Source organism: Canis lupus, chromosome 14 (genome assembly GCF_003254725.2).
Source record: "Canis lupus dingo isolate Sandy chromosome 14, ASM325472v2, whole genome shotgun sequence".
In the NCBI taxonomy this organism is placed as follows: domain Eukaryota; kingdom Metazoa; phylum Chordata; class Mammalia; order Carnivora; family Canidae; genus Canis; species Canis lupus.
This window is the reverse complement of record NC_064256.1, coordinates 53,569,960-53,594,213: the sequence shown is the minus strand read 5'-3', so window position 1 is coordinate 53,594,213 and position 24,254 is coordinate 53,569,960. Positions and strand designations below refer to the sequence as shown.

The window sequence follows — 24,254 nt, the reverse complement described above, 5'->3', positions numbered from 1 at the left end:
ATGATTATGTCCACGATTCCAAACATCTGGATGAAACCTGAAAAATGTATCCATATATTGTATGTATGGAAAACATCTGTCTATTTGCATAATTTGTTTAGTTTTCATCCAGATGCTTAGCATGTTGACACAACCTTCTTCTCTGCGTGACTCTTTTTCTCTTTTGGGTGAAGAGTGATGCAGCATCTTCTCAAATATTTTAAAACCCTAAGTATGAAAGATGAAATGTGTTACAAACATTGCATATAACTTCTGTGGATTCTGCTTTCAAAAGTGAGTGGAATATAGTGGAACTATTTTTAATATTGACACAGAGGGGCAGAAATAACTCTTGTTATCAGCTTATTGTGGTATGTCAAGCTTTCACTATACAAATGTTGCTGAGGGTATAATCTGCATAAATATAGGTGAAAAGGCAGATATTATCATCATGGTTCAACATTCTTTTGAGAAATTTAAATGAAAGTAACTGACAATATTGTCAAGGTAAGTAGGACAAATGGAGAGAAAGAAGTAATTAAAGATTCTGAATAATTGCTTAAAATAATCAATATAATACCTAATGTAGAGTATAGATTATGAGATTAAGAAAAGTAAATTAGAAAAATATAGAAATTGAATTGACTTTACAGATTACAGTAAGAAATGAACTCTGTGGCTTTTAAATTAACCTACCGAATGGAAAATTATCAAAATAAACACTTGCAAGAACTACATTAACACTTTCAAAATCCTTCTCCAACATTTTATTTTCATGTACTACCTCGCCATCCCATTTGGGACGTGGATTTCTATAAATTGTTTTGAATCTAAATTTGTCTTTATCCTTGGTTAGGGATAGACATATGGTCTTTTTAAAATGGATTCTATTATTCATGCCCACAAATCCATAAAAATGTATTTTATTGGTATTTGCCCATAAGACAGAGAAGTAGCAATATTTTATTAAGGAAAAAACAGGGAACAGAAAAGAGCAATGTCATTTGTTAATGAAGCTCAACCATAAGAAAAAGATAATATTAACGTTTATATTAAAGCCAGACTGGAGAAATGAGTAAACAACTTTCATTAGTAGTAAAAGGTGAATGAATTTAACTGGCTTAACTTAAAAGACAAAACTCAGACAAAATGAATTACATTAGAATTCACGCTAAATATAAAATTAGAATAAAAGTATCCTTGATAGAATAAAAGTATCCTTGATGTTGATAGAGACTAATGTCCACAAATAGGCTACTTTTAACATTTTTACATCTATATACGTTATGAAAAAGATTTACGTCCATACCCCAAAATCAGGATCATTGATCCTGGCCTCATATCATTAGTGCAGTTTACCCGTTGTCATCCTTAGAGAGCACTGGTCTATTCTGAGTATTTGGGTTTGCACAGATTTTCAATGACAATACAACACACATATAAGAAAATCTTTGGGATACATGGATGCTTCTGAGTTAACTTATTTTAGAAAATTAAATGAACGTGCTATTTTGTCATGTCAAATTTGCTGCCACTTGAACATGTACACTTATAAAAAACACCAACTGAAAAATGCATAAAATTAACAGACTGACTCGGGATGTATTTTGCTTTGAGTAGAAACTGATCCAATAAACTTCACAGGAAGAATAAAGTAAAGTAAAACAAAAAAAGCACAATGGTCTTTCTGTGTGCTACTTTCGCCTGTGCCATGCCTGAGCAGAGGAAAAGAGTTTCACTCCTGTTGTTTATTGATTTTCTAGATTAAGAATCCCAGTGAGAGAATTGTAACAGACAACCATAAAATTATTTTTGGTGTGCTTATTTGCCTTTCCCTTGCATCTATTTGGCCTGTGCCTGTAGACAATTATGCGTTCTAGCCTAGACTCAGGTGCTAATAATGAAGGACAAATAGAATCATATGTGTAAACTTCCCCTTCTGATGAAAATTTATATTAACTTTCTGCCACTGTAAACAGAACTGCATAGCTCAGCGTCCCTGATGAATTGGTGATGAATTCAGTCATTTATATCCCAGGAATCTGTGCATTTATGGGAAAAGATGAAAACCGTCTGTATTGTGTAACCTTGCACTTTTTGAGTAAGAAAAAGAAAACACCAGCCTGTTTAGTTCATCACTTAAAGTGTGTAAATTTCAGCTCAAATACCAGATTTCTGCATGACTCTGTCAGTCTCCACTTTGGGGATCTGTGCCAATATAAACAAGCCAAACAGTGAAGAGTGCCATGTTATCGCTACAACTGTGAACTTATACACTTTCAGCCTTCCATAAAAATTGTTATGAATATCTTTACAATACAACAGAATCTTTGTTATATACTGAAGCTGGACAGTTTGACAGTTTGGCAGCTCTGTTGGAGAACAAAGTAATTTGGGATAGATAAGAACCTAGCCAGTCTCTTTTTTTGACTAAAAACATTCCATCCTATTTTAAAAGCTGTACTTCTGAAACACTGTCAGCTTTCTTTTTTAAGCAAACTTTTCAAAGATAAGCTAGATTAATAAATACAAAACTATGGAATATTGATAAAAGAACAGTCCTTTTTTAAACATAAGGCTTAATACGTAGCACAAATATACCTCAAACATTAAAAATCTTGAATATTAATTTATAGAAACATTTAGGTGGATGTAGTTTTAAAGCCCCACAGTTTAAGAGTATACAGATGGCCTGGAAAATAAAACCAAACAAAAACCACAACTTAAGGCACATATTTCTTCCCAAGGAGTCCATTAGACATGCGGAGTGTCCATGTTAAAGACAAGAAATGGCTATTAACTCTGTCTACATGTACGTTTCTCTCATTCTAAGACTGCCAGATATATGTGTATTATGTTATCAATTAAGATATTTTCTCAAAATCTTGCCATATCTATATAATAAATATTTCAAGTAACTTAAAAGGTCAATTTAAAAAATGATTATAAAAAATGATTTTAAATTTCACTCTTCCAACCACATGAGAAAAGCAGAAATTGTGTATTACTACAATATTGGAAAATATGGCGGAGATAAAGTACCTTTTATTTTTACTTTAAACTTACATAAAGCTGGATATATGATTTGTATTTGAAAAGAAAATGCCTTTCAAGTCCATATATCATGGTTACAAGATTGCACACCTTTTCATGATACACTTTATCTCAAAGTTGTCTGTGGCTGTTCCTATCACTCTGTGTGCATGACCTTTTAGTAAGCTGAAGAAGATACAGTTATCTTCTTTTCTGACATGCAACATCTATCAATCAACATGTTTTCATGTAATTTATTCAAGGCAAATAGCAGCTCCTAAGGCTAGTGAACCGCAGCACTATCCCAGTGATTTTGATTAAGAAATGATGTGCACGGCTTAGGTGAGAAATGGAAAACGCAGAGAAGTATTGATAAAGACGTATCAAAAACAATAAAATGGAACCAAAGGACAAAATGAATATTTGAAATAATATACAGGCTCAGCATAATTAATCTTGATAACCTTGCTCAAAATCTACTCTAATAAATGGGGGGGGAGGTATAATTTGATGAACTTCCAATGATACCGATTTCGTTTACCTTGAGCGTCGGCGGCAACGCATCTGTAGTTTTGTTGGGTTAATCCAGATTTTTTTCATTGAATCAAGAATGTAAATTAAGACAAAATGATTCTTTTTCAATTTCATGCTGAAGTAGCTCAAGTTAGTGAATGTAATTTCTCCTAACAAGAAAAATTTATCACTGTACAGCTCACTCTGTTACCTCTGTAGTGAGTTGTGATATGCATTTATGGAATTGAATGGATAAAAAGATTGATAAATGTGGTAAAAGAACAGGCTGTACTTCCAGAAAAGATAGGCATAATTAAATGACTTTTAACAATTCCTCATCTCTATTCCTGCTTATAGCATCTCTTCCATAATTGCATTATCATACATTACAATTGATTTTAATGCAAAGAGATGCTTTTTTTTTTGTTTGTCTTCTCTATAGTAGCAAAAATTCCACCACAAGGTGTAAAAAGCCTTGTGTTCCAGTCCTGGTTCTACTACTAAATATCTATATTACTTTGGGTAAAGAGCCTTTGAGGCCTTAACTTCTTCATTTAATCTCTCAAATCTCTGTACCTCTAAAGTTCCAATAAAAGAAAGAACACATAACCTAAATGGACACATTACATGTATGTATATATGCATATGTATACATATATGTATGTGTATATATACATAAATACATCTACATATTTATATTTATTGTGTAAATGTATAATTTTATATTGTGGTAAATAGTTCAGGCCTCATAACACAGTAGACACTACTTAGACATCTAAATTAGCGAGTCAAATTCTCACCATTAGCTAGCCTCATTGGCTACCAGCAGATCTTTGAACTACTCGAGGCTTCAGTTTTCTTATTTTGACTACAGTATCTCTACCAATTATACACATTCTTGATCCCACTCTCTTCATTAAGAACTGTGTAGATTCTTTTTTGAACACTTCTACTTTTGGGTAAATCTTGTATGCACATAATTTTTAATATTATTTGTCGATTATTTAAAAAATCTTTCAACTTGTCAAAAGAGACTTAACTATTACATTGCATAAAATAAGAAGGCTAGTTGAAAGCTAAAAAAAAAAAAAGACGAGAAAAAACGTTTTGAAATATAAGACCAAACAGGCACATCATTAAGTGTGATATATTTGCTAGAGGTCAGCCACAGATTTAATGCTAAGAATTCTAAAGCTCATACGAAGAGAGAATCATAATCAAATTACAAGGTTCATTGTATAAGATGAAAGGAAATCAGCTTCTCATGATCACAACTGTTCCTAACAGTGAAATTTGAGTTACATTTTTTCCTCATGGGATCTTAGGTAGCAAACACTGGAGAAGGTACTGAACAACATCCCCTACAAGATTCCTGGATTAAGCAAAATAGCAAATTGAATTGTTTAAATTATATGTCCCTAAAAAATTTATAATGTTCTAAATATAGGCTGTTGGTATTAAGCCATTTTATATGGAGCCAAAATGATGGTGGTATAGCTATGAGGCCATCAGCAGGTCTGCTTAATTAGGTTAGCTTTTAGGGGATTTAAAGGAGTGCACAAAGTGTGTATTCTGCATGCAATCCTCCACAATTACATTCAAATAAGCTTTCGATAGATACTGAATCATAGTGAGCTGGACCGTATGACTCTTCCTAAGGCCTAGTAGTATAATTCTTTTAAGCCAGTGGTTCTCAAATGTGAGCCTGCAACAGAATTATCCATAGAGTAATCACTGAACTCCACCTCCAGAGTTTCTGATTCAGTAAGTCTCAGGAGGGGTTAGGGAATCTGCACATGTTATAAATTTCCAGGTCATGCTGTTACAGCTGGTCTAGAACTCACACTTTGAGAATGGGTCCTCTGGGTCATCAGATAAGGACAGATCCATAGACTTTAACAAACAACCTGGGTGTAAGAGACTGTATCTTCCTGAGGAAAGAGAGATGCCCAACAAGGACAGGGAAATAAAACAAAGCCACCCATCCAAGAAAAGATCATCCTGACATATGCTTCAAGATAAATTATTTGCCAGACACACTTATAATATTAAAAGAGATGATACTGAAAAATGTATACTCTCTAACTAGTTGAAAATGGAATATTTATTCAAGTGTGTCCTTTGGTATAAGAATAATTTATTTCTGGTATTAATTAGATAATTATCTATCAAGATCACTTCTGGTTTATGATAATCAATCCCATGCATTGCCATATAAATAGGGTGTTAATATTCTGCTCCCAGTTACTGACCTCGTATGGTCCTTTAGAGTTAATATTATTTTCCACCACTATTTTCCAAGGCTTATACTGCACTTAACAGGACTATATTGTAACTACTTTTTTCCATATATATTTAAATTCTACTTTTACCTTCAGGAGCAAGGACTATACCTTCTTTTGTGACTCCAGTGCCTAGAATTTGGTAGCCAGTAAATATTTATTGAAATGATCTAAACAAGAGGAACAAATGTCTTTAAATGGATTAAGCCCAAACCATTGTGGAATTCATCTAAGGATAGAAACCAAACATGGTAAATGATACCTCTGCACTTCTTGATGACTATTTTAAAATTTATAAACATGTTACATTTGCAGCCTTTTCCCCCATTAGTAAAAGCAAAGCTAAGTGAAGCCAAATTCAAGAAAGAAAACCCTCTATAATAATTAAAAAATGGATTCTGTAAGGCAGTAATTAATTATTTAATAGTCAATAATTCTATACAGTAAAACATTTCAACAAGTCTTGTGTTCATAACAGATGTTAGAGGGAATGTAGCACTGGACTTGAAGACAAGTAGACCAAGGTCAAGTCAATCGGTAGTCATCCAATCTTTGTAAGGCCTTTATTGTACAGTGTTGAACTTTTATAATCTCAATTTCATTATCTATAAGTGGAAATAATAATATTGTCCTCATCTTATTTCAAAGGATCTTTCTGAAAATAATATGAGATGATGAACATAAATGTCATTTGGACGCTATAAAATTGTTTCATTATTTTTAGAGAATAACACAATTTAAAGCACGTGGTTTTGAGTAAAATGTATTCATTCCTCTTTGTCACTACTAGCTAACCGTCTAACTGCAACTTAAAAAAAAACAAACAAACACTGTCGTGTATTTTTCCAAATATAAGCAATTATCCTGAAATTTAAAAAGAAATAACTTGTTCTAGTCTTACAATAAAAGACCAACACAAAAGGAAAAAATGAATGCACTTATTGAGTGCACAAATAATTTAGTGACACTGAAATTCTGCTACTATGCCACTAGCAATATTCTGCTACTATGAGTATGTAACTCCTCTAGTTTACATCATTGTCAACAGATATTTGGACATTCTGAAATTTGCTTGTCATCTTTGAACTCAGTCTGGGTAAACTGGTTACTTTCTTTGATTCACCAGATTCTACTAGATTATAAGCTTCCTGAAGTCAATATTATTACACTATTTTACACACCTTTTCATTGACCACAGTATATCTATGTGTAAACTTGAGTGTAATTAGAAAATCAAATAAATAAATACTTAATAAAGCTATTGAGCAAGTCTGGATATTACTGGACATTAAAAAAGGTTGAAACATAGTTGGATTTCTTCAGGAAATTTAAATTTTATGTTGCCACATACATGCTTGAAGAGTTAAACAGCATTATAATAGATACATTACAGTGCAAGAAGCAGAGGAGTAGATTTAAGATGGTTTTCATAATATATTTCTCTTAGCTTTATTAATTTCAGGTGCTCCAATGAGCATTCTGTGCATTTTCTGAATTTGTAGGTAGGAATCAGCTTAATGTATGATAAACTGTGAACTTCCTTGCATACTAAAACTCAATTCTATATTTCTAAATTAACTAGTAATTTCTGACCATTTAGAAAAATCAATTTGTAAGAGCAAAGTTTCTAAAATATTAACTATTTTTTCTCTCTGCCTTTTTTCTATTCTTACCTATAAATGTTACCCTCTGCTAATGAGATAGAATTGACAGGACAGTCGATGCATATATAATGCATCATACTGGCACATTATATTTCTACTTTGAGACATTCATCCTTAAAAGTCTAACTTAATTATATTTTAATTTTTTGCGTGTAACATCTTAAAAATTGGAAAACATCAACCGAGGCGTGTACAATTGATACTCTCTCACAGCAGAATAAAGCTTAGTATTACATTGGTGGAAGATGCCACGACATTTATATTTCTTTGTGAGAGACAAAAGTTAATATCTTTCCCTTTGTGACATAAAAATATCTTAATATAATTATTTTAATTTTTAGGAATAATAGTTATTGGTAAGGGGGAACAGCCATACCACAGAGGGATGTAAGTAAAAATTTTAAAAGTAAATCAATAATAATTGTTTATTTATTTTGGAAAATTATTTTACCATTTCTGGTATCTCATCCTACTGATATAAATTTAAGCTAAAGAAAATCTCCTGCCAGAATGGAATGTAAGGTTTTCTCTATACAATGAGAGTTTCTAAGCCAGCTCCATGATGTTTAATTAGCTGAAAAGAATATTTTGGCTAAAACTCTGTTTATCAAAAAACAAAACAAAACAAAACAAAAAGACTACTTACAATCTAATAAATACAGCACGTCTCCTCAGGCCCCAAATAACTGATTTCTCAGTTAAGTGAACACAATCACTACATAGAAAAGAGAAATGTATCAAAGTTGCTGAAAGTTTGTGCTACCAAAATGGAAATTTTGTTGGTTGAGAAAAATGCAATTATAGCAGCTACATAATATCTGGAATTCTATGAAACTATTAAATGTTGGTGGTAACAGACTTTTAATGAACATAATATATTTGGCATTTTTCATAGTACCTTGCAATGAGGCATATGAATCTCGAACAGCCTGGGCTTTAGAGGGCTGCAGGGGACATGTGAGTCTCTTGACCCACATACTGACCTGGAAATCACCAATACATTGTAGCACACGTCAAGTTTTAACTTTGATCAAGGATTCATAAAAGCCCCAGGCTTGTTAGGTTTTATAATTCATATACGTGGTAATGGGTAAAGTAAAAAATGAAAACTTTCATGCCTTCTCTGTAGGAGAGATGATGAAGATAGCTGTGGCTGACTATGACCGTGATGGTACTTGCATGAACTCCATAAGACAGTGAGATTTATTGTATTGGCATAAAACTGTGCCACCCATCATTATCCAAATGAGAGTGAATGTTTCAAATATGAAAACAATGAAAACTAAAGAATAAATAAAATTGATAGGGCCTTTTCTTTTATGGTACAGGTAAAAGACAAGCTAAACATGATTTCAGACATTATTGTTTTAGAGAAACATGGAAGTGTGCTGTCAAGTTTTTACCAGTAGGTTGTTGCATATACATTTCAGTGGCACCAGTCTTTGTTAACAGTGAATATTAGATTGTTTCAATTTTTAAAAATATTCCAGAATTTTCAATACTATTCATTTCATATTAGTAGTGCTAAGGAGCAAAGATGTCTTCCATTGTGTTTTGCAATTTCTGATCTTTGGCAAAAATATTTGGATTTTTATTTTCATTTTCTTTCCAGTAATTACTAGTGGTCTGAGAAAACCTTATCCAAAGTACTTTAGTTTTCCATGTATGTGCCATAGTTTTCTTAAATGCTGGCAAAGATAACAAAAGAAATATTACTGCAATAGTATCATAGTCTGACTTGAAGCATCTAAAATTGTGGTGGTACTAAATTGCAACGTAGGGGTAATTTCAAGGCAATTTCTTTTCATATTATGTTATGAACACTCTATACAATTCTTTGATTCTTTTATGGAATGTTGCTTTATATTCCTTTGGGTAAAATGCCACTTAAATTTGACTTAGTTATTGCAACCTTGAAATGGTTTAAAAAGCATGCATATATATTGACATTTTAAAAATTTAATAATAAAAATTTGCCCCCAATTCTCTAAAAATAATTCTCTGGCATTTTGGAATTATGTTAATCCAAAAATCTCAGTTCTGCCACCATAGAAGGAACTGATGACATCAGTAGAATTACAGAACAAGTCTTTGTGAATCAAAGACAAAAATATTCTCTGGTTCTCCTAAATAATTTCTTCTTGTCATACCATCCCGTCAACAAAGTTAACTTTTACAACGCCCATCACCTGACAAAAAGAAAGATAAAAAATGCCAAACTGCCCTACAGTCTTTCTGTGATGCAGAAAGCAAAAAGTGGAAAGGCACAAATCTATTTCTAAAGGTCACTTTTTGTTTGCATACAACTTCTCTGTTTCCTTTGGTAGATTCATTTTTCTTCTTTAACTCCCTCACTCTGAGTCTACACAGGGAGGAAAAGTGGGAAGCCACACAGTAGAAGGTTGGAAAAGACTGGATAATGAAAGGGGTGGGAACAGTGAAACTATGGTGTTAAAGAGACAAACAAATAAACACGACAAATTTCACACTATCCCCAGTTTACTCCCATGCTTATGCACTTAGATGTGAACAGACGATTTTTAAGCTGTAATCAAATCTTATTGTTTCATTTTCAATTGATTTTAAAGAAATCGCCGGGATTATGGTCTGTTTTCTGAAAAACAGCTTCTATAAACTAGCATGCGTATGATCATGCCTCTGTTATTTTGGAAAAAACAAATAAGATAGGAAGTAATTCCTTTTACCATCTAAAATTTAATCTTAACTGAAAGAAGATACTCTTTAAAAATGTGGTGTTACAATAGCTATGTATAGCAGAGATATCTTTAAAACTTTAAAAGTTTTCAACGTCTAAAATCAAGATTGATTATCATTTAGAAAGTGCCTAAAATATCACTGACAAAATGATTTGAAACAGATATAGCATCTGTTTTTGCAGGTGGAGTAACCTAATAAAATCTTAGCACACAGTGGCTTTCATTCTTTATTTTTTTCTATCAATCCTTCAAAAGTGTTCATATTTCACAGTATTGTTTTCTTAAGCCTCCAGGTTTGTGAGATCATTCACAGGAAATATATTGGGCCTTCTAGAAGCTATTTAGTAATATAATTTCAGAAGTTATAAAGTGGTTGTTAAAAGAGGTTCAATGAACACCAAATTCAAATGCTAGGTAATTTAAGGAATCCTTGGTTTTTGAAATGCATCCTTTTAATGCAATTGAAAATCAGACCACAGAAAGAGCTTAAATCTTAGGTCCTAAATTTATAATTGAATTAGTAAGTTGGGTGAAGGGTTTTGTTTGATTGCTTGTTTTTTTTTTTTTTTTTTTTAACTTTTAACATAGCCATGACCATTTTTCTCACTGACAAATGTGGCTTGTCAAGAGAGCAAAACAGCTTGAAGATTAATGCTCTGAGTAAAGTTAAAAGGTAGAATCTGTATGAGATGTGTATACACCTACTTTCAATATTGTGGTCTCTCTGTGGTCACACAATCTTTAAAAATCTGAGTTTTAAAAAGGTAAATTTGTACACATGGAGAGTCATTCTATTTTATATGTATTATTTTTTACTGGTTGAGTAGACCAGCCAAAAATATAAGGAGCTTGCCTCAAGTGATAAGATCCCTTAACCTTCCTCAACTGACTTTTTCAGCAAATACTAATTTCCGTTTACATGGTTCAAAATATGTTTTGATTATTGGCTCTGCACTGCATCTCATAAGTAGTAGCAGCTGCAGCAGAAATTGCTATTGTTGTAGAATGATGAGCCCATTTTGCAAATGAGGAAAACTGAGTTTTGGGGGGGTTCATTGTAAGGGGTAAGACCGTAGGCTCTGAAGTTATACCATTGGTGCTTATTAGCTGTGTGCCCTTGGGTAATTTATTTATGTCTGTACACATCATTACAGATTTCTATAAATGAAGAATTTAAACTTAATTCTCAGTGGTGTCAAAGGTGCACATTTACCCTGAAATGCTTCAAAAGTATTTGGATTACATGGCTGTTTAAATATTCAAAAATATATTTACATGTTTCCACTATTTAACTTTTAAAAACTATTTTTGCAAGACGAGTGCTTTTAAAAGAAGTTTAAGACTGATAAAACTGTAAAACATGATATTTCTAGGACTATATTCATGTTCTTAGCATCTCAAATTCTATCACAGAAGTTCTATAAAATATAACAACATGAAGTTCTGTGTTTGTAATTATCCAAGTTGAAAGTTAGATTGATATAGGGTATTTCAAACCATATGTAAGAATGCTGAGGGTTTTTTTATATATGAATAACACAAATTTAAAACATATTTTAGAAAAATCCGATGTTGATCTTTTAAAGAGATCAACTGAGATTTAACTGCAAAGTATGTTTGGTGAAAGTAATGTCTTCATTTCAAGGTTTTTAAATTGGGAATTTGGGGAAGAGCAAATATATTTTATATTTTTAAAGTTCAGTACTAATTACATTAATGGTATTACATGATTCTCAATTTGGCATAAAACCACATGTATTTTTTGAGTTTTTACTAAAATTCCACTTAGCTAACATACAGTCTAACATTAGTTTCAGGTGTACAATACAGTGATTCAGCACTACTCTACAGTAGCCAGTGCTCATCACAGCCATGTGCCCTCCCTAATCTCCATCACCTATTTCACCCATACCCCCCCTCTGGTAACCAGCAGTTTGTTATTTATAGTTAAGACTCTATTTCTTGATTTGCCACATTGTCTCTCTCTATCTCTCTCTCTCTCTTTTTACCCTTTGCTCGCTTGTTTAATCTCTTAAAGTCCACATATGAGTAAAATTATATGGTATTTGTTTTTCTCCGACTGATCTATTTCACTTAGTATAACACTCCAGCTCCATCCACAGGCATTGCAAATAACATGACTTCATTTTTCATGGCTGAGTAATATTCCATTGTATATATACACCACTTCTTTATTCATTCATCAGTCGATGGATATTTGGGTTCCTTCCGTAATTTGGCTATTGTTGATAATGCTGATGTAAACATCAGGGTGCATGTATCCCTTCAAATCAGTATTTTTGTATCCTTTGATAAATACCTCATAGTGCAATTGCTGGGTCATAGGGTAGTTCTACTTTGAACTTTTTGAGTAACCCCTATAATGTTTTCCATAGTGGCTGCACCAGTCTGCAGTCCCACCAACAGTACAAGAAATTCCTCTTTCTCCACATCCTTGCATTTCTTGTGTTGTTGATTTTAGCCTCTCTGACAGGTGTGAGGTGATATCTCATGATAGTTTTGATTTGTATTTCTCTGATGATCAGTGATCCTGAGCATCTTTTCATGTGTCTATCTGCCATCTGTATGTCTTCTTTGGAAAAATGTCCATTTATGTCTTCTGCCCATTTTTAAATCGGATTATTTGTTTTGGGGGTGTTGAGTTTTATAAGTTCTTTATAGATTTTGGATCCTAACCCTTTATCAGATACATCATTTGCAATTATCTTCTCTCATTCTGTAGATTGCCTTTTCATCTTGTTGATTGTTTCCTTCAGTGCAGTAGCTTTTTATTTTGACGAAGTCCCAATCATTTATTTTTGCTTTTGTTTCCTTTCTCGAAAGAAGTTGCTACAGCAGATGTCAGAGGGGTTACTGTTCATGTGCTCCTCTAGAATGTTTATAGTTTCAAGTCTCACATTTAGATTTTTAGTCCATTTTGAATGTATGTTTGTGTATGGTGTAGAAAGTGGTCCAATCATTCCTTTGCATGTTGCTGTCCAGTTTTCCCAACACCATTTGTTGAAGAGACTTTTTCCCTTTGGATATTCTCTCCCGCTTTATTGAAGATTGTTGACTATATTGTTGTGGGTTCATTCTTGATTTTCTCTTCTGTTCCATTGAGTTATGTGTCTATTTTTGTGCCAGTACAATACTGTCTTGATCACTACAGCTTTGTAATATAACTTGAAGTCCAGAATTGTGATGTCTTCAGTTTTGCTTTTCTTTTTCAAGACTGCTTTGGCTATTTGGGCTCTTTTTGTGGGTTTCATATAAGTTTAAGGATTGCTTGTTTTAACTCTATGGAAAATGCTGTCAGTATTGCAACAGAAATTGCATTAAATATGTGAATTGCTTTGGGTAATATACACAATTTAACAATATTTGTTTTCTAATCCATGAGCATGGCATGTTCCTCTATTTCTTTGTGTCATCTACTTTCTTTCATCAGTGTTTTATAGTTTTCAGAGTACACATCTTTTACCTCTTTGGTTAGGTTTATTCCTAGGTATCTTACTGTTTTTGGTGTTAATTGTAGATGGAATGGACTTCTGAATTTATCTTTCTAAACACATTAGTGTTGTATAGAAATGCAACAGATTTCCATATGTTGATTTTGTATCCTGCAACTTTGTTGAATTCATTTATCAGTGCTAGAAGGGTTTTCGTGGAGTCTTTTCAGTTTTCTCTATAGAGCATTATGTCACCTCCAAATTGTGAAGGTTTTACTTCTTCCTTGCCTATTTGGATGGCTTTTATTTCTTTTTATTGTCTGAGTGCTTCCGGTACTATGTTAAATAGCAGTGGTGAGAGTGGACTTCCCTATCTTGTTTCTGACCATAGAGGAAAAGCTGTTTTTCCCCATTGAGGATGATAGTACTTGTGGGTTTTTCATAGACAGCCTTTATTAGGCTAAAGTATGTCCCCACTAAGCCTACTTTGTTGAGGGTTTTTATCATGCATGAATATTGTACTTTATTGAATGCTTTTTCTGCATCTATTGAAATTATCATATAATTCTTATCCTTCTTTTATTAATGTGATGTATCACACTAATTGATCTGAAAATGTCAAACCATCCTTGCAGCCCAGGAATAAATCCCACTTGATTGTGGTGAATGACTTATTTAATGTATTGTTGAATTCAGTTTGCTAGTATTTTATTGAGAATTTTTGCATCCATCTTTATCAGGATGTTGGCCTGCAGTTCTCTTTTTTAGTGGAGTTTCTATCTGGTTTTGGTATCATGGTAATGCTGGCTTCACAGAACAAATTTAGAAGTTTTCCTTCCTTTTCCATGTTTTGGGTTAGTTTGAGAAAAATAAACATTAACTCTTTTTTTAAAGTTTGGTAGAATTCTCCTGTGAAGCCATCTGGCCCTGGGCTTTTGTTTTTGGGAGTTTTTTTGATTCAGCTTTGGTAGTTTATATATTTGTAGGAATTTATCTATTTCTTCTAGGTTTTCTAATCTGTGGGCATATAGTTTTTCATAATATTCTAATTGTATTACTGTGGTGTTGATTGCTATTTCTTCTCTCTTATTTGTGATTTTATTTATTTGGGTCCCTTCTCTTTTCTTTTTGTGAAATCTGGATAGAGGTTTTGTCAATTGTATTAATTTTTTCAAACCAGCTCCTGATTTCATTGATCTGTTCTATTGTTTTGTTTGTGTGTATGATGGGTTTTTTTTTGTTGTTGTTGTTGTTTTAGTTTCTATAACATTTATTTCTGCTCTAATCTTCATTATTTCCTTCCTTTTTCTGGCTTTAGGCTCCCTGTGTTGTTCTTTTTCTAGCTCCATTAGGTATACAGTTAGGTTGTTTGAGGTTTTTCTTGTTCCTTGAGGTAGGCCTGTATTACTAAATATCTCCCTCTTAGGACCATTTTTGCCATATCCTAAAGGTTTTGGACTGTCATGTTTTCCTTTGCATTAGTTTCCATGTGAATTTCTTCTTTGGTTTCCTGGTTGATCCATTCATTGTTTAGTAGCATGTTGTATAGCCTGCATGTATTTGTGGTCTTTCCAAATTTTTTCTGGACTTGTAGTTTCATAGTGTTGTGGTCAGAAAAGGTGCATGGTATGATTTTAATCTTTTCATATTGTTGAGGCCTGTTTTGTGACCTTATATATGATATATTCTGAAGAATGTTCCATGTACACTTGAAAAGAACATATATTCTACTCTTTTAGGATGGAATGTTCTGAATATATCTGTCCATCCCATTTGGTCCAGTGTGTTATTCAAGGCCATGTTTCCTTGTTGATTTTCTGTTTAGGTGATCTGTCCATCAATGTAAGTGGAGAGTTAAAACCCCCTATTATATATGTCGTTACAATTAGTTTCTTTTTATTTGTTATTAGTTGTCTTATATATTTGGGTGCTCCCATGTTAGGTGCATAAATATTTATAATCGTTACATCGTCCTGTGGGGTTGTCCCCTTTATGATTATATAATGCCCTTTGCTGTCTCTTTTCACAGTCTTTGTTTTAAAGTCTAGTTTGTCTGAGATAAGTATTGCTACTCCAGATTTCTTTTGACAGCCATTTGCGTGATAAATGTTTTTCCATGCCCTCACTTTCAATTTGCAGGTGTCTTTAGGTCTAAAAATGAATCTCTTATAGGCAATATATAGATAGGTCTTGTTTTCTCAGAATGACACTTTTGATGGGAACATTTAGTCCATTTACACTCAAATTATTGATAGATTTGTATTTATTGCCATTTTATTACATGTTTTGTTATTGTTTCTGGGGATTTTCTCTGATCATTTCTTATCTTTGTCACATTTGGTCTTAATGAGTCCCCTTTAATATTCTTTGCAGGGTGATTTAGTGGTCATGAACTCCTTTAGTTTTTGTTTGGGAAAATCTTGATCTCTCCTATTCTGAATAATAGCCTTGCTGGATAGAGTATTCTTGGCTGTAGATTTTTCCCCATTCAGCACTTAGAATATATTGCCACTCCCTTCTGGCTTTCCAAGTTTCTCTTGAGAAATCTCCAGCTAGTCATATGGGTTTTCCTTGTAAATTACAGACTTCTTTTGTCTTACTGCTTTTAAGATTTTTTTTTTCCTTAATTATAATATGTTTTGGTGTTGGCCAGCTTTTGGTTATTTTGATGGGGGTTCTCTGTTCCTCTTGAATCTGGATGTCTGTTTCCTCCTCCAGATTAGGGAAGTTTTCCACTTTTGTTTATTGAAGTAAATTTTTTGCTCCCTTTTTCTTCTTCTTCAGGAATCCTATAATACAATGTTATTATGTTTGATGGAGACACTGAATTCCCTAAGTCTATTCTTGTGTTCTATAATTCTTTCTATTTTGGGTTCAGCTTCATTATTTTCCACAATTTGTCTCCTATATCACTAATTCATTCTTCTGCTTCTTCAAGCCTGAAGTTCATTGTATCAAGCCTAGTTCCAATCTCATTTATTGCATTTTTCATTTCTGATTATTTTTTAATAATCACTTTAATTTTTGTAGGAAGGGTCTCCCTGATGTCTTCTATTCTTTTCTTAAGTCCATGATTATTGCTTTAAATTCTCCATCAGGTATGTAACTTACATTGCTTTCACTTAGATCTCTGGCTGTGACCTTATCTTATTCTGTCATTTGGGATAGACTCCTCAGACTTGGCATTTTGTCTCAGTCTCTGTGTTCTTCTCTGTGTTATAAAATCCAGTTATGTCTCCTGTTCCTGAATGTAATGGCCCTATGAAGAAGAGGTCATGTAGTGTCCAGGGCCTGGTGCTTCAGGGAGTATCTCTGGTGTTGTATCCAAGTTGAAAGTTGGACTGATGTAGGTTATTTCAAAACACATGTAAGAATTCAGAGATTTTTAAAATATGTATAAAAGTAACACAAATTTAAAATGTATTTTAGAAAAATCTGATGTTGATCTTTTAAAGAGATTAACTGACATTAAATTGTAGTTTGTTCAGATAAAGTAATGTCTTCATCTCAAAGATTTTAAGTTGGAACTTTAGGTAAAACAAATATATTTTATAACATTTTTAACATTTAGTACTAATTACATTAATAATATTATATGAGTTTCAACTGTGCATAAATTCATATATTTTAATGACTTTTTTCAATAAAAATTACCTATTTTCTTCATAAAAATTAGATATTTATTTAAATCTAGAGACCACAGAATACCTTTGGAAATGTTTTAACCAATACCCATTATTAAGCAAATGGAAAATTCTGCACAATTAAACAATAACCCAAAATTCATTCTCTATAGTTAACTTGCTTCTGAGGTAGAATGTATAATGATTTCTGACTAATATTTCTCTACTAATGCGACTTATGTTATCTAAAAGATACTTTCTAAAGGTACAAAATTTTATCAACTATGAATAGTTATTGGTTAATAATGACAATACCAAGTTTATCAGATGCAACTGGGGATAGGATTTCTTAAGTAAAAATTAATATACAAAATAAAACCACACTATATCAATTTTATACTCACTCACCATTTTATTTCCAAAAATGCGAATAACAAATGTCATTATTATTATTTTGAAAAAATGTTTTAAAAGCACTTTTTCTTCATACAGTTTTTAATACTTCAGAGTTTACTGACATGTGAAAGATTTTTATTCATTCTTGGCAAATCCTGTTAATATGCCACTGTATATAACCAGGAAATACTGGTTACATGACCACTAGATTATATTCTAAAATTAATAACAGCATTATTAATTATGAATTAGAACATTAAATAAGAAAAGTGTCTTTAGCTTTCTGTTTTATAGTGGAAATTGTTTGGAAAATATAACCATACTTTAAAAAGTCAAACACAAATACACAACCTCTATTGATTTCTGGTGTATCAGTAGAACATGGTGAGATTTGCAGAGCATTGTAATCTACTCTTAAAAGATATCGCTGACTGCACCTTTTGTAAAAATAAAGATTCTCACATGTAAAAACAAATCTGTCACTGCAATTAAAAAGACCCAAATCAGTACCTTATAAGGTTTTATCAAAATTACTTTAAAAGGTAGTTTTGAGGGCAGCCCAGGTGGCTCAACGGTTTAGCACTGCCTTCAACCTGGCGTGTGATCCTGGAGACCGGATCGAGTCCCACGTCAGGCTCCCTGCATGGAGCCTGCTTCTCCCTCTGCCTGTGTCTCTGCCTTTCTCTCTCTCTCTCTCTCTCTCTCTCTCTCTCTCTCTCTCTCTGTCTCTCATGAATTTTTTTTTTAAAGGTAGTTTTGAAAATGAGGGCATATCCTTCTGCAAGAAAACTGTCACCCAAGAGCTTTCAAACATTATAAGTAACATGGACTTCATATAACATTAAGAAAGATAGTTATTTTATCCCAATGTGATTTATACCCTTAACTTTTAAAGTACATTTAAAGTACATTTAAAACTTAATTAAGTAGGAATTTAACAGGCTCTCATGTCTTAGATATAGTACTTGAAGAAGTGGACCAGTAAATTCAACTTTAATTATAATAAGGAGAAGATGTTCTAGGACTGCTTTATTATTTTTTAAAAAGCACATCTAATTTAATTAAATAATAAATGTCCCATTTATTATAATCCAAATTATACATTTGTGCATTGATTCAGAAAATATTTATTGAACAACTACTATGTGTCCAGCACATGCTGAGCACTCTTCAGACACAACCTTTGTTGTCAAAGAGTTTATGTATTTTGTTAAGGAGATAAGATATATAGATATGGGTGGTTTTATAAAGGGCAGTATTAAGTGTCAATGAATGAGAGTAATATCCACTATAGGGGAGGCTTCATAAGGGTAGGATGTAATCCAGATGAAATGGTCAGGATTCATAAAAATTGTGAGTCTCAAGCTGGGATATATAGAGGGTGATGACAACAAAAAATATTCCATGTTGGGGACTAGTATATTCGAACTTTCTGAAGCAAGTGTTATTTCAGACATACCAAATGGAATTGAACACGTTATTAAAAAGCTTAAAAATAATCTATAAATATGTTGGAGGTTTTCTGATTTTTTTTAAAAGATTTATTTATTTATTTTAGAGGGGGTAGGAGCAGAGGGTAAGGGAGAGAGAATCTCAAGCAGACTCTCCACTGAGTGTGGAGCCCAACTCAGGGCTCAATCTCATAACCCTGAGATGACATGAACTGAAATCAAGAGTCAGACACTTAACCAACTGAGCCACGCAGGTGCCCCAGTTTTCAGATCTTTGAATGAAGTGTTGAATATCACGAAAGTAATAGTTTAAGGTGATACAGGTGATGTGCAAGATTGGAGAGTAGGAACCCAACCAAAACAAAAACCAGAAGCACGGAGATACACCGCACAATAACCCAGATCTGAGAGAATAAAGTGCATGGTAGTGGAAACAGAAAAGAAAAGGTGGAAGTATTAATATTCTGATAGAAAATTTAGCCTGGTGATGTTTCTTCAAGGGGATGGGGTAAATGTGAAAGAAACAGAGTATGATTTCATGCCAGGCTGATTGAGTGGAAAATAAATGAGAGACAGGTAAGGAAAAATCGGAACTAATTTGGGGGAAAAGATGATATAATATCTCCAAGGTTTCCATTTGGCCTATGGAATGCAGTTTCTAAAGATTTCTGTGATCTCAAGAGTCTATCACATGAAACTTGTACAGTGGAGCAAATTTTACCAAATCATGGGGAGGGGAAAAAGCTGAAAGGAAAACTCCTGGCAAGAAATTTCCGTCTAGAAATGTTACAGTTTTCTTCTGTCATAAATTTTATAAATATTATTTGTGACAGGAAACATTAAAGCTATGTCTACATTGGTCTATTTTATTGCCTATTGATTAACCAATAGTCAAGTTAACTGGTTTTTCTTTTTTTTCTTTAATTCTTCCTTTATGAATTCATGTTTTAACTTCATGTGCCAAATGGATCATGTGTGCTAGTGTGGTGTAAACAAAGAATAAAATATTTATATTTAAATGTGCTTATTCTATACAGTAAGGTAAGAGTAGGTGGTAGGGAGAACAAAAAAGCAACATGATTTTCCAAAAGATTAAAATTATAAAGAAACAAACCTCTGACAATGTTGTACATCCTTCTTGTTCATCACAATCAAGACATGCTTTTTCCCCCTCACTCTTATGTTTACATTTTCCAAAATATATAGAATAACATGCAGCTTTAATGCTGAGCCAGGAGAGATTAGATTGATAAGGAAAATTTTTGTGGAAAGAGTGATCCATGTTTTATACATATATCAGAACGTCAAATTACCTTCAGTAGAAAACCAAAATCTGGCCTAATGGAGCAAACTGCCCCTTTTATATTTTAAAAAGAACACAAAGAATATAGCATTATAATTTTGAGAAATAAATTCTAATGACAATTTTTACTAGCCTCCACAACATGGAGAGGATTCACATGTTAACATTGCTCAAAGAATGGAGTAGGACTTCTGGGCTAACTGCCAATGCCTATTAGAATGATTTTCCCTTCAATCGCTAGTTCAAGCATGCATGATATCACAATGCATAAATAGTAGCACAACAAGTAGGAAATTCAAGACAATCCCTCCCTCTTGATCCTCCTGTTATATTGAGTACTAATGGGATTTAATTTCTAGAGTACTGCATGTAGTCCTGGGATCCTGCCAACTAGGAGTTATATATGTGACGAAGAAAGGAGAGCAATCAATGGTGAGTAAGTTAAAAGCAGAACCTAAGCCAGAGTGATTCCTCTTTTGGAACAAGTCTGGAACATTTTCAAGATTAAATATCAATAACAGCAGAAAACTTCTCAGATAAGGGGGCTAAACAGGGTTATAGCCCAAGCCTTCCACCTAGGGGGCTATAATTCTAAACATACTGTTTTGATATACACAATTTTTATCTGAGATGATCTGCAAAGAATATTCCTAGTATGAGTTAACCTGAACTGGGAATCAGGTACTCTGGGGGATTTCCTGGAGAGGACTTGGACTTTCCTTTAATACGGGCAGAGAAGCAGGATTCTAACTGCAGAGACACAGTAGAGAATACTGAAGTGCAAATTAATGTCACATCTTTTCTCACTTCTGATTCTTTAGGAAGATACTGGTTGTTCTTCTGAGCAGAGAATCTTTACCTATCCCATGCCTCTAGCAGAAATTAATCTGTCATACTTTGGAGCACATTTCTTGGCTTGTCTTTGTAATTATGCATTGATGCATACATCTCCTAGACTCCGATTGTTTATTGTGACCCAATATTTATTATAGTTAGACTGGCTATCCAGGATTAGATACCATCAATATTTCTCAGGTCTGATTAGCTTATAAACAGAGAAGTAAAGGTCTCCGAGCTTTTGAAAAATTACATAAAAATATAGCTAAATGATTTCTTTGCAACTGTTTATAAAATAATTTTAAAATATGGTACAAATTTAAATTGTGCATACAATGGGGAGGGGAGGTGGTGGAAAGCTTATCGATAAAACTCCAAGAAAAAGGTGGTGATTGTAATTTTATATCTGCAATGACTTAGGTTAGTGTCCTGTTTCAAATTTATTATTAAATTAAAATAATCTATATCAGCATATCCTCAGAGTTGGAAAGAAAATTAGATTATGAATAAAATGTTGTTTCTGACAGCACTGAGAGATTCATCCACAAGACAAATACTTTTGTGTTAAGTTTTAGTTTTTATTACTAGATCAGGTTAAATTGATTTTCAACCACAATCATTATCCCAATGATTCTCCAATGGTCACTGTTAACTCTCTGAAGCAATTTCTCATAGGTGGCCTATGGGCATCAAAAAGATCATCATAATCAGCATATTTCCAAGTACTACCAAAAAGTGATTACATTTATACATGCATGTACATTTATATAATATAGTAGTATATATAATATATGCTACAAACATTTTGACTTAACACCTACCTTAGAAAATTTATGTATATACGGAGATATGTAGCAAATATATGGGAAACAAATGGAATAGTAGTAAATAACAATGTAGGTTTTAAGGTCAAAGTGCCTGGATTTGAATCTGCCTTACCACTTAGAATCACTGTCCCAATTTTCACATCTGCAAATTAGGGGATATATCTACACTTACCCTCCAGGTTATTGTGAGCATTAAATGAAACAGTAGATGAAAAATACTTAAAATATTTCCTGGAATAAAATAAAGTCAATAAAAGTTGTAAGATGACAATAATGATGTAGAAGGATAGGAGGGGAAATGTGAAACAAGGGTCAACCTTGGCTCTAGTTCAAATGGGTGTTCATTATTCTGAAGTAGGCAATGATAAAAAAAATATAAAAACAAACCTTAAAACAATTTTTTTGGCTATCAACCTTTTTCAGCTCTCTTGAAAGAAGACATGCAACTTGGTGTTAAAGTGACCATGATTTTCTCAAATGTGTCTTTTTTACTTACTGCTCACTGAAGTCCAAAATTTAAGAAAAGGAAATTATTCCTATGGCAGATACTAGAGAAAGAAATAGATTTTGTTCTCATTTGAAAATGAAATAACTAAAGGTAAATGAGAGAATTAACCAATACTCAGAATGGTTAAAATACCGTGGCTGAAAAATAAACACAATCCTATTAGTCAGGTAGACAGTCTAATGGGAACAAGGGACAAGCTACTAGGCAATTCTCGAGTTAACAGTTAGTGAATTACTGTGGTAGCCCATATTAAGACAATTGTGATAAAATTTTTATTTCTGATCTTCCAAGAAAAATTTACTATATCCATTTGTTTCTGACTAAATCATGAAGGCAACAACTTTAAAAAATCAGACTTATACGGTCTTCCATCTAAAATTTTGTAATTAATTTATTGTGCATCATATGTCAGTGTGTAGAAAACAGAATTTGATTTTGTAAAAATTTCTCTACCCATATTTCCAAAACTGCTTCAGGTACAAGAATTCCTAATAGCTAAGACTCCTCCGTTAGGGAAGAAAAGCATAATTTTCACCGTATAAGCCTTGTTATGTTTTCTGTGAGATTTTTTGAGCAAATCTGTTGGTATAAACTGTTTATTTCAGACCACAAGGATCTTTCTTGAGTACTATTTGCATTGATGTGATCTTTACAAATAGCCTACTTTTTATAAAATCCAATTGTATTTTCAAAGAGATAAAAACATACCATTGTCAGGAGGGAACGATACTGGAAAGTTGTTTAGGGAAGGAAGAAGTCCATGTTCACAAAAGAAAAATGTTTAATTGATGCCCACTTTTATGTTTTTACTTAGACAAAATGAGAAGCCTTATTCTTTATGATACATTTCTAAACTAATTATCATACCATACAAAATGCCAGAACATGGCTAAATGCTACTTTAGATACTGAAGCAGAATGTTTTATAAAATACAGCTTAATTCTGTAAACAGAGAAAGGGGGAAATACAGTCAAGTCATCAAGACATCATACTGAAAGTAGTGATGTGTAGGTTCATTTACAAAGAAAAGAGAAAACAGGAAGACAGACTTATACAGGTCTATATGCCTTTTTATTGATCTAGCAAAGTTGGATCCAGAGTATTCAGTGTTATTCACATTTTACTCCTTCTGGCCACACCAAGCAGAACTGTAAGACAACTGTGGTAAAATTCTTATTTTTATGTCATGTCTGAATGCAAGGAGTAACTCTACAGAGAGTACTAAGAAGAGAGGGGTTCAGAGTTATGCCAACTTAAAACCTCAAATGTGATCAGAACTACTGATCTATCAATGGCTTGAGTTCAGTCTCACCTCCCTCAGGAAAATCATAAGAAAGATAAGTCAGATCCAGTCCTTTGATTCTTAATCATGTCAACTTTTTTTATGAGACCATAATAATCAATTTTTTATCCCTCGCTCATCTACTTATTTAGATTCCCTTTGAATCTATTCTTAAGTCGGCCATAATCCTGAATAAGTTTTATAATTGTATTACCTATCTAAGAATAATAAGGTTTCTTTTTTTTAATTTTTTGGCCCTTAAAGAGACTCAGGAGGCCCAAAAAAGGTTGAGATATTGTGGATTTTGGTGAAATCCCAATCAACAAATTCACATGATTCATTATGATGGGCTATGTTAATATACCCTTGGCTCAGTCTCCTTTATA

The 24,254-nt window shown here is 32.9% G+C and overlaps 1 protein-coding gene and 1 long non-coding RNA gene across 19 annotated transcripts in view; one reads left to right on the top strand and one right to left on the bottom strand.

The window, feature by feature from the left end:
• FOXP2 (forkhead box P2) overlaps nt 1–24,254 on the bottom strand; it is a 554,671-nt gene that overhangs the window by 178,994 nt on the left and 351,423 nt on the right. The window lies entirely within an intron of this gene.
• The window catches only part of LOC112670785 (uncharacterized), a 49,803-nt gene that overhangs the window by 23,377 nt on the left and 2,172 nt on the right, over nt 1–24,254 (top strand). The window contains exon 4 of the long non-coding RNA XR_003143226.3: nt 20,773–20,845. This is a non-coding gene — a long non-coding RNA (uncharacterized LOC112670785). The remainder of the gene's footprint in view (nt 1–20,772; nt 20,846–24,254) is intronic.